Here is a 12,418-nt window from a genome sequence, read left to right on the forward strand (position 1 = left end):
TCAGCAAATGCTTGCCTATTAATTAATTCATAGGGTTCTTGGTAGATATGCTGATACCACAAGCTAAAGCATAGATATATAGATTTAAATTTTTTGGCGTCTGTGTATGGGATAAAGCTATTGTAAATTTATAAACTATATAAACTAAATGATCAAAAGGAAAATTTTTCAGTTTGTGGAAAATGAATTTGCAAATATTTTAACAATGTCGAAGGGGAACTCATTTCTTTTGGAATCACATCAGCATAAAGTACAGATGTATTTATTAAATGAATCTAAGCATCTTCCCTAGAGAGTAACCTAACTCTTGGGTATTAACTTGATTCCTTATCTATAAGAAAACCATGGATTCATTCTATAATCAGTTGTAGGTAGCTTTTAAAAGAGACATAAGGTATTGCCATTATTAAATTTTTAGAATTTGTGTCTGCAATTGAGGTGAAGGGAAACCTGAAAATCATGCCTTAAGCAGGAAGTACTGCTTAAACACAGGCCATAAAAAACATTTTTTAATAAACACCTCTCTTCCACATGTGTTTTCCATTATGTGAGAACATTTACACTGAATTTGTATTTGCAGTTCAGCAAATTAGCATAATTTATCTTTCTGTTAACCAAGAAAACCCACTAAAGCCATGATGAGTTGACAGATTTTTTTTGCATTTTTAATGATTTCTGTAAGAATGAGAATATGAAAAGTTGTGGCATTGTTAACTTCTATGTCAAATACTTGTCTGCTTCTGGCTCAGATCTACATGAGAAAAGACTGGACTAAATTTAATTTAGGACCCCAATTGGCTCAGGCATCTAACCTATCATAAAATGGTTGAAAATCTATAAGAAAGTACAGCTAAAAGTTTCAGAACAATAATGCAAAATTATGAAGGGAATCCCCGCTGTGTAAGGAAGTCAAGGAGATAATAAAATTGGCATACCTTTCTTTTCTGTGAACTGTTTGGTTTCTGAGGCAATAGCCTATATGGTACCCTAAGATGCAATAGCACTACTGTACTGTTTTTAATCCCTCTCTATTTCTGTAGGTTGAGTTGTGTTCACTCAGGTTATAAGCTGCCATTACTATTTTAAAGTTACTGGGATCTTCTCCAATTTGGTGAAGATTTTGATCTTTCCTTCACTCTCATGCTAACCTCTTATTTTTAGCATTTAAAGAACTTTATGGAGCCATAGAGGGCATATTCAATAAGCAATGGGGGGAAGTAGATTTCAATAAGAGACGATAAAGGTTAACTATTAACTGTTCATATTTTAGAAATAGTCTTATAATTTGACTCTAGTCCCTTTGTTCTCTTTTTGTCTTTATAACTTTCTCTTTCGTTCTCTCTGTCTCTCTTTCTCTTGTCTAATTCTAATTGTTCTTCTCAGTTTGGAATTGATACTATCTCAGTTCTCATCATGCATCATAAAAAGTACTGTCTAGAGCTTCCTTTTGAAAATCTATGGAATCGGGGCAGCTAAGTGGTGTAGTGGATAAAGCACCGGCCTTGGAGTCAGCAGTACCTGGGTTCAAATCTGGTCTCAGACACTTAATAATTACCTAGCTGTGTGGCCTTGGGCAAGCCACTTAACCCCATTTGCCTTGAAAAAACCTAAAAAAGAAAATCTATGGAATTTACTTCTTTAGACCTTAATGAAGCATATGAGTGTCTGGAGCTTAAGCAGGGTTTTTCTAAGGCCCTCCTCATACTTTTCACTCTGTACAGGCTGGTCTAGGGAGAGAGAAAGGAAGGTCTGCAGACACAGAAATGGGGTTTGGTTAATAGGGGTAAGAGCACTTCTACGCAATAGGGACAGACTGTGCTCCAGGTTAAGAGGAAGTTCCAGATTTATATAGGTTATTCCCAGAGTCAGATGAAGCTTCTTCATGGGAACAAGTGCCAAATGACACTTTCTCAGTCATGTCCATGTCCATATCTAAGTCCAATTTTCTTTTTCATTTTTCCAAATGCATATTATGGAAGTTTTTCAATATTCATTCACTTGCATATTTATGTTACATATTTTTGACCCCCTCCCTTCCCATCCCTCTCCCCTCAGCAGCAACCAGTCTAATAAAAGTTGTGCCTCTTCAGTTGTGTTTAACATGTTTATATATTAGTTATTTTGAGCATAAGGAGTTAGTACTAAAGGAAAAGAAAGAAAACATGAGAGAGAAATTTTAAAAAAGTGAATGTAGTATCCATTCCAAGTCTGTGGGTTTATTTTGTTTGTTTGTTTTGTTTTGTTTTCCTCTGGATGTGGATAGTGTTGTCTATAACAGGTCTCATCCATCATAGTTGATTAACTCACAATGTTGTTCTGAAAGTGCACAATGTTCTCTTGATTCTGCTCCCTTCACTAAGCATCAATTTGAGTAATTCTTTCTAGGCTTCTCTAAAGTCTATTTGTGGTTTCTTGCAGAACAATAGTACATATACCATACAAATACTGTACTTATACATATACCATAACTTGTTCAGCCATTCCCCAATTGATGGACATCTCCACAATTTTCAATTCTTTGTCACTGCAAAAAGAGCTGTTATGAATATGTTTGGACTTGTGGGTAATCCAGATCTAGCAAGGATATCTGAGGATAAATACCCAGGGATGTTATTCTGAGAAAAGAAGCTGCTACAAATCCTCACATGACTGAAATGTCTGAATAACATTAACAAGCAAGCCCTAGACTGAGAGAAGTAAGTTCAGAGGCAAATGACCCAACTCCAGGAGCAGAGTTCCAACTTCTAGTTCAATCTGAAACCTGGAAAGAAGTAACCAGGTCAGCAATCCTAGACCAAAGAGGGACATGTTCTGTCACTCAGAGTCAGCAATACTTCCCAGGTGGCTGAGAGCTGACTGTTTCAAACAGCAATCTATGTTTCACAGAATCAGAATTCAGACTAGGGAGATATCAACCAGATTTTGTCCTGGGAGCTCTGAAAGCCAGGAAGTCACCAGTCCAAGATATCCCTAAGATGCTGGAATAACATAACACAGTAGTCAATTTGCCATGAAAGCATGAGTAATTCCAACCCATATTTTCAAAGGCTGAACCTAATATCATGTCTAAAGTCAGGAAACATGCTGGAAAAATGAATAAGTAAAAAAAACCCATAAAAAATAAAATCGATCTCATCATAAAAAGCTATAATGGTGATAGAACTCTAATGATAGAAACTCAAAGAAAAGTACAGTTTGGGCAAAAATTTAATTACAATTTATAGAAGAGATAAAGAAAAAACAAGAGATTCTTTTTAAGTGATAAAATGTTCTCAATGGGATAAAAATTCCAAAGAAAAAATATGAAAAGAATGAAAGATTTAGACAAAGAATTAAAAATTTGGCAAAAGAGGTATAAGCTGCAAACTCCCAGAAAATAATGGACCTAATTCAAATCAATTAACCTTATGCAAGAACTTGAAATATTAAGAGAAATTCACAAGACTGAAGAAAAAATGAAGGAAAATATAAGGTATCTCATAGTAAGAAAATTCTTGATTTTTGAAAGCAGACCAAGGGGAAAAATTAAGATTCATTACATTTCTTAAATTCCATAGCCAAGGAGCCTAGTCATGATTTTTCAAGAAATTTTTGAACAGTTCAAATCTTTTAAAATTAGAGGTCAAGAAGGACATAAGAAAAATTCATCATTAATTCTTTTTTTTTCCTTTTTTTTTTGGTTTTTGCAAGGCAATGTGGTTAAATGGCTTATCCAAGGCCACACAGCTAGGTAAGTATTAAGTGTCTGAGGCCAGATTTGAACCCAGGTACTCCTGACTCCAGAGCAGGTGCTCTATCCACTGCACCACCTAGCTACCTCCATCATTAATTCTTTAAAGAAATCACAAAAGAAAATTTACAGCAACATTATAATGCAAATCTAGATTTTCTAGATTAAAAAAAAAGTACACCAAGCAGTCTAAATAAATTTCCAGTATTGAAGGGCAACAATAAGAATCACAAGGTGCTTAGTATCCACCATTATAAAGAAATAGTTTGGAATATCACAAATTGCTCATATTTAAAAATGAGGACATGACATAAGAATTCTCTCTGAACCATATCACTCTTGGAGGTTGTATAAGGAGTATAGTTTTGTAAGATTTTGATGATTTTAAGAGAAGAATGAAAGAGGGAAGGAAAATACAAGGAAGGGAGATTGGAAGAAATTATCCCATATAATCAGGCTATTTAAATAGACCCACAAACAGGAAGGAAGGGATGGAAAGAGCAGCTGACACTTGAATGTTCATTTCAGCTGAAATGGACAAAGAAGGGAAAATATATAGAGTTTCAGTACAGAATATACATTTTACTTAACAAAAAAATGAGATGGAAAGGGGAGTTAGAAGTGGGAATTAAAGAGATGGTAAATTATTGGAGTGATTAATTTTAAACAAACTCTAACTTAGGATGTATGAATTCCTACACACACACACACACACACAGGCATGTATATATGTAAATTTGTATTGTGTGTAAATTTAATGATAATGGATGAAACTTTCCATTAAAATGACATTTTTTCTTTCATGTATTTTAATACTCCTAGGGCACAATAACTAAGGACAAACATATCTTTGTTATATAAGTGATAGACAAAGTTGGGGGGGGTAGAAATCAAAGGCACATTCAATTTCTTTCTGTTCACTGCTCCATCACTACATTAAAAAATGGAAAAATACCATTCGAGCAACTATTCATCAAGCTCATTCAATATAATTCGATGAGGCTGTATATTTTTACTAATTACATATCCACCTACACAAAGAAGCAGTCATTATGACACATTCAAGGAAAAAAAAATAGTCTTGGCCTTCACTTTGAATCACCTGCTTCATGAGAACTGACCCAGTAATACTGTAAATATGGCCCAGTCATAAGCCAATTAACTTTGACATTATTGCCAGGAGTTGGCAGGTGTGAAGAGAGAATTAAAAATGTCATTCTGTCAGTAGAGAAACTTTTCTTCTTCTACAAACAAAAGCAAACAGAAAAAGAAAATACAGAGCTCATAGATTTAAATTAGTGGAATTATTTTCAGTTTCAAGGAAAGATTGTGGAAAACCATATAATCATCTTTGATGACCCTCTTCACTATCCTCTTCTTTTTTTTTCCTTAACAAGACTAAATAGGTTAAGTATCAGAGACCACTGTAAAACCAAATTTAAGTGAAATTCAATCTTGGACTATTATGTAAATTAAAAGGGAAAAATCCTTTAAAATTGGAAAATTACCATGGATAACAGATGAAAAGAAACGTTTCTTATTATATTCATTTTATTTTTGTACAAATGATGTTTTTTTATACATTACTAAAATACTTTTGTTTAAGAGTAAACATAATACCCCCCCAAATATAGACACTCATGAGCAATAAAGTAAAGGAAATAGGAAAAATTAAAATTATTATTATTTTTATTAATAATAATAATAATAATAAGGGCAGTTAGGTGGTTCAGTGGATGGAGCACTGGCCCTAGAGTCAGGAGCACCCAAACTCAAATCCAGTCCCAGCACCCACCAATCACCCAGCTGTGTGAACCTGGGCAAGCCAGCCTAACCACACTGCCCTGCAAAAACAACCTCCCCAAATAATAATAATAATAATAATAATAATAATAATAATAATAATAATAATAATAGTGGCCAGGTGGTGCAGGGGACAGAGCACTGGCCCTGGAGTCAGGAGCACCTGGGTTCAAATTTGTCCTCAGACACCCAACAGTCACCCAGCTGGGCAACCCTGGGCAAGCCACCCAACCCTATTGGCCCCGCAACCCCCCCATATAATAATAATAATAATAATAATAATAATAATAATAATAATAATAATGATAATGATAATAATGATAGTAATACTAATAAATGTTCTTCAGCCTGTGTTCCAACACCACTAGCTCTGTTGCAGGTGAATCACATTCTCTATGATAAGTCCATCACAAAAGCTACTTCCATATTTTTCTACTGTTGTCATTGCTGATCGCAACTCTCTCCATTTGTGCTTCCCCACTATCATACACTATATTTTCTCTCTTTCCTTTTACTCTGTCCCTCTTCTTAAATGTTCTATAGGGTAGCTGAGTAGTGCAGCAGATGGATCACCAGCCTTGGGGCCAAGAGGCCCCGAGCCCACATACCACCCCCTAAGGCTCAGCAACCACCCCACCCTGTGGTCTCTTACAGGCTATCCAATCACAGCCCCTTGCAAGAAGTAAAAAAGAAAATGTGTTATATCTGACCACTCTCCCCCATGGTACACCCTCTCCTCCATCACTCACAATGCCCCCTTCCCCCTGTCCCCCTTATCTCCTTCTTACTCTAGATGTCTATACCCCATTGAATTTACATGCTGTTTCCTCTCCTAGTCAACTCTGATGAGAGTGAAGTTTCCCTCATTCCCACCTTGCCTTCTCCCCTTCCATATCATTGCAATAGCTCATTGTAATAAAAAAATCTTATTATATGAAATATCTTAGCCTATTTCACCTCTCCTTTCTCTTACTCCCATTACATTTCCCTTTCAGTCATTGACTCCATTTTTTATTATATCTTCAAATTCAATTCTCTCCTGTGCTTCTTCTATAAAAGCTCCTTCTACCTGCTCTATTAAACGAGAAGTTTCTTATGAGTATTATCAGTATCATTTTTCGATGCAGGAATACATGTAGTTCATCATCATTAAGTCCCTCATATTTTCCCCTTCTCCTCCACTCTTTATGCTTCACCTGAGTCCTATATTTTAAGATTAAACTTTCTGTTCAGCTCTGGCCATTTTAACAGGAACATTTGAAATTCCTCTGGTTCATTGAAAGTCCATCTTTTTCCCCTAGAAGAGGACATTCAGTTTTGCTGGGTAGTTGATTCTTGGTTGTATTCTGAGCTCCTTTGCCTTTCAGAATATTATATTTCAAGTCCTATGAGCCTTTAATATAGTTGCTGCTAAGTCCCATGTGATCCTGACTGTAGCTCCATGATATTTGAATTGTGTCCTTGTGGCTGCTTGTAATATTTTTTCTTTGACTTGGGAGTTCTGGAATTTGGCTATAATATTCCTGGGGTTTTTTTTTTTTTTGATCTCTTTCCAGAGAAGATTGGTAGATTCTCTCAATTTCTATTTTGTCCTCTGCTTCTAGGATATCTGAGCAATTTTCCTGTAGGAATTCTTTAAAAATGATGATAAGGCTCTTTTCCTGCCCATGATTTTCAGGTACCCCAATAATTTTTAAATTATCTTTCCTGAATCTGTTTTCCAGATCAGTTGTTTTTTCAATGAGATGTTTCACATTTTCTTCTAATTTTTCATTCTTTTGAATTGAACACTTTCTTTTGGTGTTGAAGTATTATTTCTTGACTTGTAAAGTCAGCAGCTTCCTTTAGTTCCTTTAGTTCCATTCTACATGTGAAGGAATTGTTTTCCTCAGAGAGTTTTTTTTTTTTAGGTTTTTGCAAGGCAAATGGGGTTAAGTGGCTTGCCCAAGGCCACATAGCTAGGTAATTATTAAGTGTCTGAGACCGGATTTGAACCCAGGTACTCCTGACTCCAGGGCCGGTGCTTTATCCACTGCCACCTAGCTGCCCCCTCAGAGAGTTTTCTTATCTCTTTTTCCATCTGGCCAATTCTGCTTTTTAAATCATTCTTCTCCTCAATAACTTTTTGAACTGTTTTATCCATTTGACCTATGTTATTTACTTCGGCATTTTTTTGGATCTCCTTGACTAATCCGCTGTCTTCTTTTTCATGTTTTTTTCTTGCACCTCTCTCATTTCTTTTCCCAATTTTTCTTCTAGTTCCCTCACTTGATTTTCAAAATCTTTTTTGAGCTCTGTCATAGCCTTAACTCAATTTCCATTTTTATTGCATTCTTTAGATGCAGGACCTTGTACTTCCTCATCTTCAGATTGAGTATTTTGCACTTTCTTGGGATCATAGACAATGTGTTTCTCAATGTTGTTCCTCTTTTTTTCTCATTTCCCCAGCCTGTGCCTGGTTTTGGGGTGCTTCCCAATCTTTTGAGTATTATTGGGACCCCCCCCCCCAAGGATCCTCATGTGTGAGGCTCTGTCTTCCCTCCTGGTCTGTGAATGACCACAAGCACACCCCTCTGCCATGGGGCTGAGGTGGGGGGGTCCTGCTGTTCTATGGGGGTCCTAGACTGTGATCAGGATCTGAATGTGGTCAGAGCCCCAGAGTCCTGGAGCAGAGTCCAAGGAGAGACCTTGGAAGTCTCTCTCCACTCCCCTACCTTGGGTAGGCTCAGTTGCCTGGGGGTTCCTGTTTATTAGCTCCACCTGCTTCTGTTTTCTGGATTTGGGCTGCTTGCCACTGCTAGCTGAATGCCCTGAGGGCTGGGCTTCACTTGCTCATCCCTACACTGATCTTCCAAGTTGTGCCTGGTACTACCTGAGGTGTAGGTCAGGAAACTGCCCCTGCTGCTGTGAGCCTGTGGCTCCCAGGAGCCCTGGGGCTGCCTCTGGGAGGCTGAAGTTCCTTCACTCTGGTAGGCCATGCCACATGTAGTGGAGCCCTTCCACTGTTTTCCAGGTTACCTTGGGCTGGAGAATTGCCTCACTAGATCCCTCTGTGGGTTCTGTCTCTTGAAAATTTAGAGTCATTATTTTATAAATTTTGAAATATCATAGAGAGAGAGCACCTATGAGAGGCACTTCTGTTGCCATCTTGGCTCCACCCTCAAAAGAAATATTTTTTTAAAAAATATTTTTAAAAGGTACATTTTTTCAGCCCATTAGAAACCTTTCTGAAAGATTTTGTATATAGATACTGAATCCTTTTGGAGAATTGGGATTGGTAATGGTTCATAAAACAATAAAATTGTAGTAAATCAAATGATTTCTTATTATTTACTAACCACAGCACTTTATAGGGAAATAGATACTACATAGTTATAGTTTCCAGGGAGTGAAAGTGTGATACTTTCAAGAAATGAAAGAACTCCTTTATCCTTCCAAATGTGGAAAACAAATTGGATTTCAATAGGCAATTGTATATAAAAGTATAGACATTTGAGGAGAGTCAATGCCTATAGAAAACCTTCTGAGAAAAATTGTTTATATTAAATTAGTGTTACTGCTGAATGCATAGTGGTAACCTCAATATCAAAATTTACATAATAAACTTCAAAACTCAACTCAAATGACATCTTCTATAGGAAGACTTTCCTGATTTCCTTGTGTTACCAGCTATTGCTTCATCAAAAATGATTTTTCAAAATTTTCTTGTATACATTTCTATTACTCCTTCAGTGGTTAGGAAATACTAATTCTGTGCAAGGTAGTCTGATAGCCAATAGAGACACACACAATGACAAATACAAAAATTAAATAGAACTCCAAGGAGTTCACATTCTACCTACTAACGTGTTTATAAATAGTACAAATATATATATATATATATATATATATATATATTTATATGTATGTATATGTGATATATGGATAGAAGCTAGACCTGTAATCATAGTGAAGGATTCATAAATGATGACATGTTCTCTAAAAATATAAATGCAAACCTTCTCTGCAAGTTATAGTGTTAGAAAATTACCTGTACCACTGAGAAGTTATATGACTTGTCCAAGGTCACAGAATCACTTTGCCTACCATAAGCATCAGGATCCAAATACATGTTTGTTTGTTTTTTACTCTAAAATTAGCTCTCTATTCACTTTGTCAAGCTGTCTCTAAATGAATTCAAGCTAGTTTGAGGAGGGTGGGAAGTATTGGCTAAATGATGAGAATGGATTTCTTATAAAAGGGAATGCTAGATATGAATCTAATAGGAACTAAGGGGTATAAGGGAGAGATGTGAAAAGAGGAGCAGTCAATAAAAGCCCAGAGATGGAATTAAATGAGCAATAATAAGTAGAACACAATGACTAGGAAAATGGGAATGGTAGTGCAATATACTGTATAGTTTGAAAAGCAGGTTGTACATTCTGTCTCTCCTGATAGAAATAAAAGTTTCTGAGGACAGGTGCTATTTCATTTTGGTTTTTTGATTTGCTCAATATCTGGTATGAATAAGCACCCAATTAATACTCTTAATTGATAGTAATGCCACTTTGTTTGCAACATCTATTAGGAATCATTTGCTAATAGTTTGGAAAGTGTTAGATGATCACAAGAATAAAAAAAGAATCTTTTCAAGTGTGCATCATTCCAGAAACTGTTCTTACAAAAGCTAGAGTTGTTGAAGGAAGCAGGATCCAAGTTCTATTCTGATAAGGATTCTTTACTGCTCTCCATAAACTTGAATGATATATTTTTATAATTACATTTTGACAAAGTTGGTTACTTTTTTTAAATCTTATTTGTCAAATTAAGATTTAAAGTTGGCTATCAAACAAATTCAGAGCCAAAGAGGCAATTACAAGGGGAACCAAGGAGCCATGTCTAGGTGTCTGATAACAAGGATTCAGAGGGTATGGAAAACACAAACAAATCAATCATAGTAGTCTACAAGATATCAAATTCTGGTCCTGATAATTATTAGGATATACAATTAACCACAAATCTTCAGAATGTTAGTGCAAACTCTGTAGTTTTCTGCCATGAAGTTCAATTGGTAACATAGAAGGCAAGGAGGGGAAATAACTGAAGATCTTATAATGAATGGTGAAATACATACTGCCCATTCATATTCACTTCTTTTTTTAAGTTTTTGTTTTTCAAGGCAATGGGGTCAAGTGGCTTGCCCAAGGTCACACAACAAGGTAATTGTTAAGTGTCTGAGGTTGAATTTGAACTCAGATCCTCCTGACTCCAGGACTGGTATTCTATCCATTCTATCCACTGCACCTCCTAGCCGCCCCTCATATTCATTTCTGATGGGAAGAGACAAATTCAGCATGCATACAATGTAGCTCAAGGAGCAGACTTCCCTTCCTAAAGCATGTGGACCCAATTTGGAAAAATTCAAGACCTGGAGATGACATATAAGACCCAACATTGGCTTCTAATGAGAACCTGGAAGATACTCAACCTCCAGGGCACAGGCATCATTGACAATCTCAAACTGTGTCCAGTCTAGCAAAAGTCCTAAAACCACCATTGGCCTAGAAGACAATTCTGAAGCATTAAATGCAATTTTTAATATTTTAATGATATATTTATCAATCAACAGTTCTAAAGATTTCTATATTGAAAAAATAAATAAGAAACATAATTTCAAAAATGTAAACAGGAGATGTGTAAATCAGGGTCTAATCCTTAGAGCATCTTGTCTTTACTATTTATTTACTATTATTTATGGTTGAGTCTGCTTCAAGAAATGTGCCTAGAAAGGAGCCTCACCAGCATCCTCTGACTGCTTCCTTATCTTTTTTAAGTGCTTATGCAAAGTCTTTTAAGCAACTACAGAACTAGAACTGTTTGTAGATCTAAAAGGCTAGAGTGCTGTACTGTCTCTCCCTCTTTCCTTATGGTTTTCAAGGAGGAATAATTCCTTCTCAGCAAATATCCCTTGGAAAAAAGCTAATTGATGCTAAGTGGTTAATTAATATTTGGGAAACACAACTGTTCAAATCAAATCAGGTAACTAGATGTCACAGTGGATAGAGTGCTGGGCCTGAGGTCAGGAAGTCTCACTTTCCTGAATATTTAATATATCTTCAGATACTTACTAGATGTGTGACACAAGTCAAGTCACTTAACCCTGCTTGCCCCATCTGGAGTTCTTCCTCTGGAAAATGGGTTGAAGGAAATGACACAACATTATAAAGATCCTAAAGCATCTTTGCCAAGAAAACTCCAACTGGAATCATGGACATTACTAAAAAAATGATTAAACTAAAACAACAACAACAACCAAAAACTGGAGTTTATGAGTAATAATAGCATTAGACCATCTACTCTCAGTCTTTTAAGCTAACCTCAAGAAATCCTGAGGAGAGAAGTAGCTAGCCATGATCCAGGGACTCAATCTAATGGTCTGAGTATGAGCTGGGAGAGTTATTGTTCATTCTTCATTTTCAAAGAGAATTATGACATCACAGCTGATAACTTGCACATGAACTGAATTTAAGTGAGGCAGAGTTACCTAAAGTTGTCTGTCTTACTTTCTATCAAATAAGATCACAATTTTTTCTGAAATCACCCTGTTGGTCTTATAGCACAATGTTATTTCATTACAATCATATACTACAACTTATTTAGCCTTTCTTTAATTGATTAGCATCCCCTTATTTTCTAATTCTCTGCCACAACAAAAAGAACTGCTTTAAATATTTTTTGTACAAATAAATTGTTTCCCCCTTTTTAAAAATCTCTTTGGGAGGGGCGGCTAGGTGGTGTAGTGGATAAAGCACTGGCCTTGGAGTCAGGAGTACCTGGGTTCAAATCCGGTCTCATACATTTAATAAGTACCTAGCTGTGTGGCCTTGGGTAAGCCACTTAACCCCA

At 36.1% G+C, this 12,418-nt stretch overlaps 1 long non-coding RNA gene across 1 annotated transcript in view; it reads right to left on the reverse strand.

Annotated features, from left to right (window-relative positions):
- Positions 1-11,945, reverse strand: part of LOC141520045 (uncharacterized) — an 84,833-nt gene extending 72,888 nt beyond the window's left edge. Inside the window, exon 1 of the long non-coding RNA XR_012477526.1 lies at positions 11,890-11,945. This is a non-coding gene — a long non-coding RNA (uncharacterized LOC141520045). The remainder of the gene's footprint in view (positions 1-11,889) is intronic.
- Between the last annotated feature and the right edge of the window lie 473 nt (positions 11,946-12,418).

The sequence above is a fragment of the Macrotis lagotis genome, chromosome 4 (assembly GCF_037893015.1).
Source record: "Macrotis lagotis isolate mMagLag1 chromosome 4, bilby.v1.9.chrom.fasta, whole genome shotgun sequence".
Taxonomy (NCBI): domain Eukaryota; kingdom Metazoa; phylum Chordata; class Mammalia; order Peramelemorphia; family Peramelidae; genus Macrotis; species Macrotis lagotis.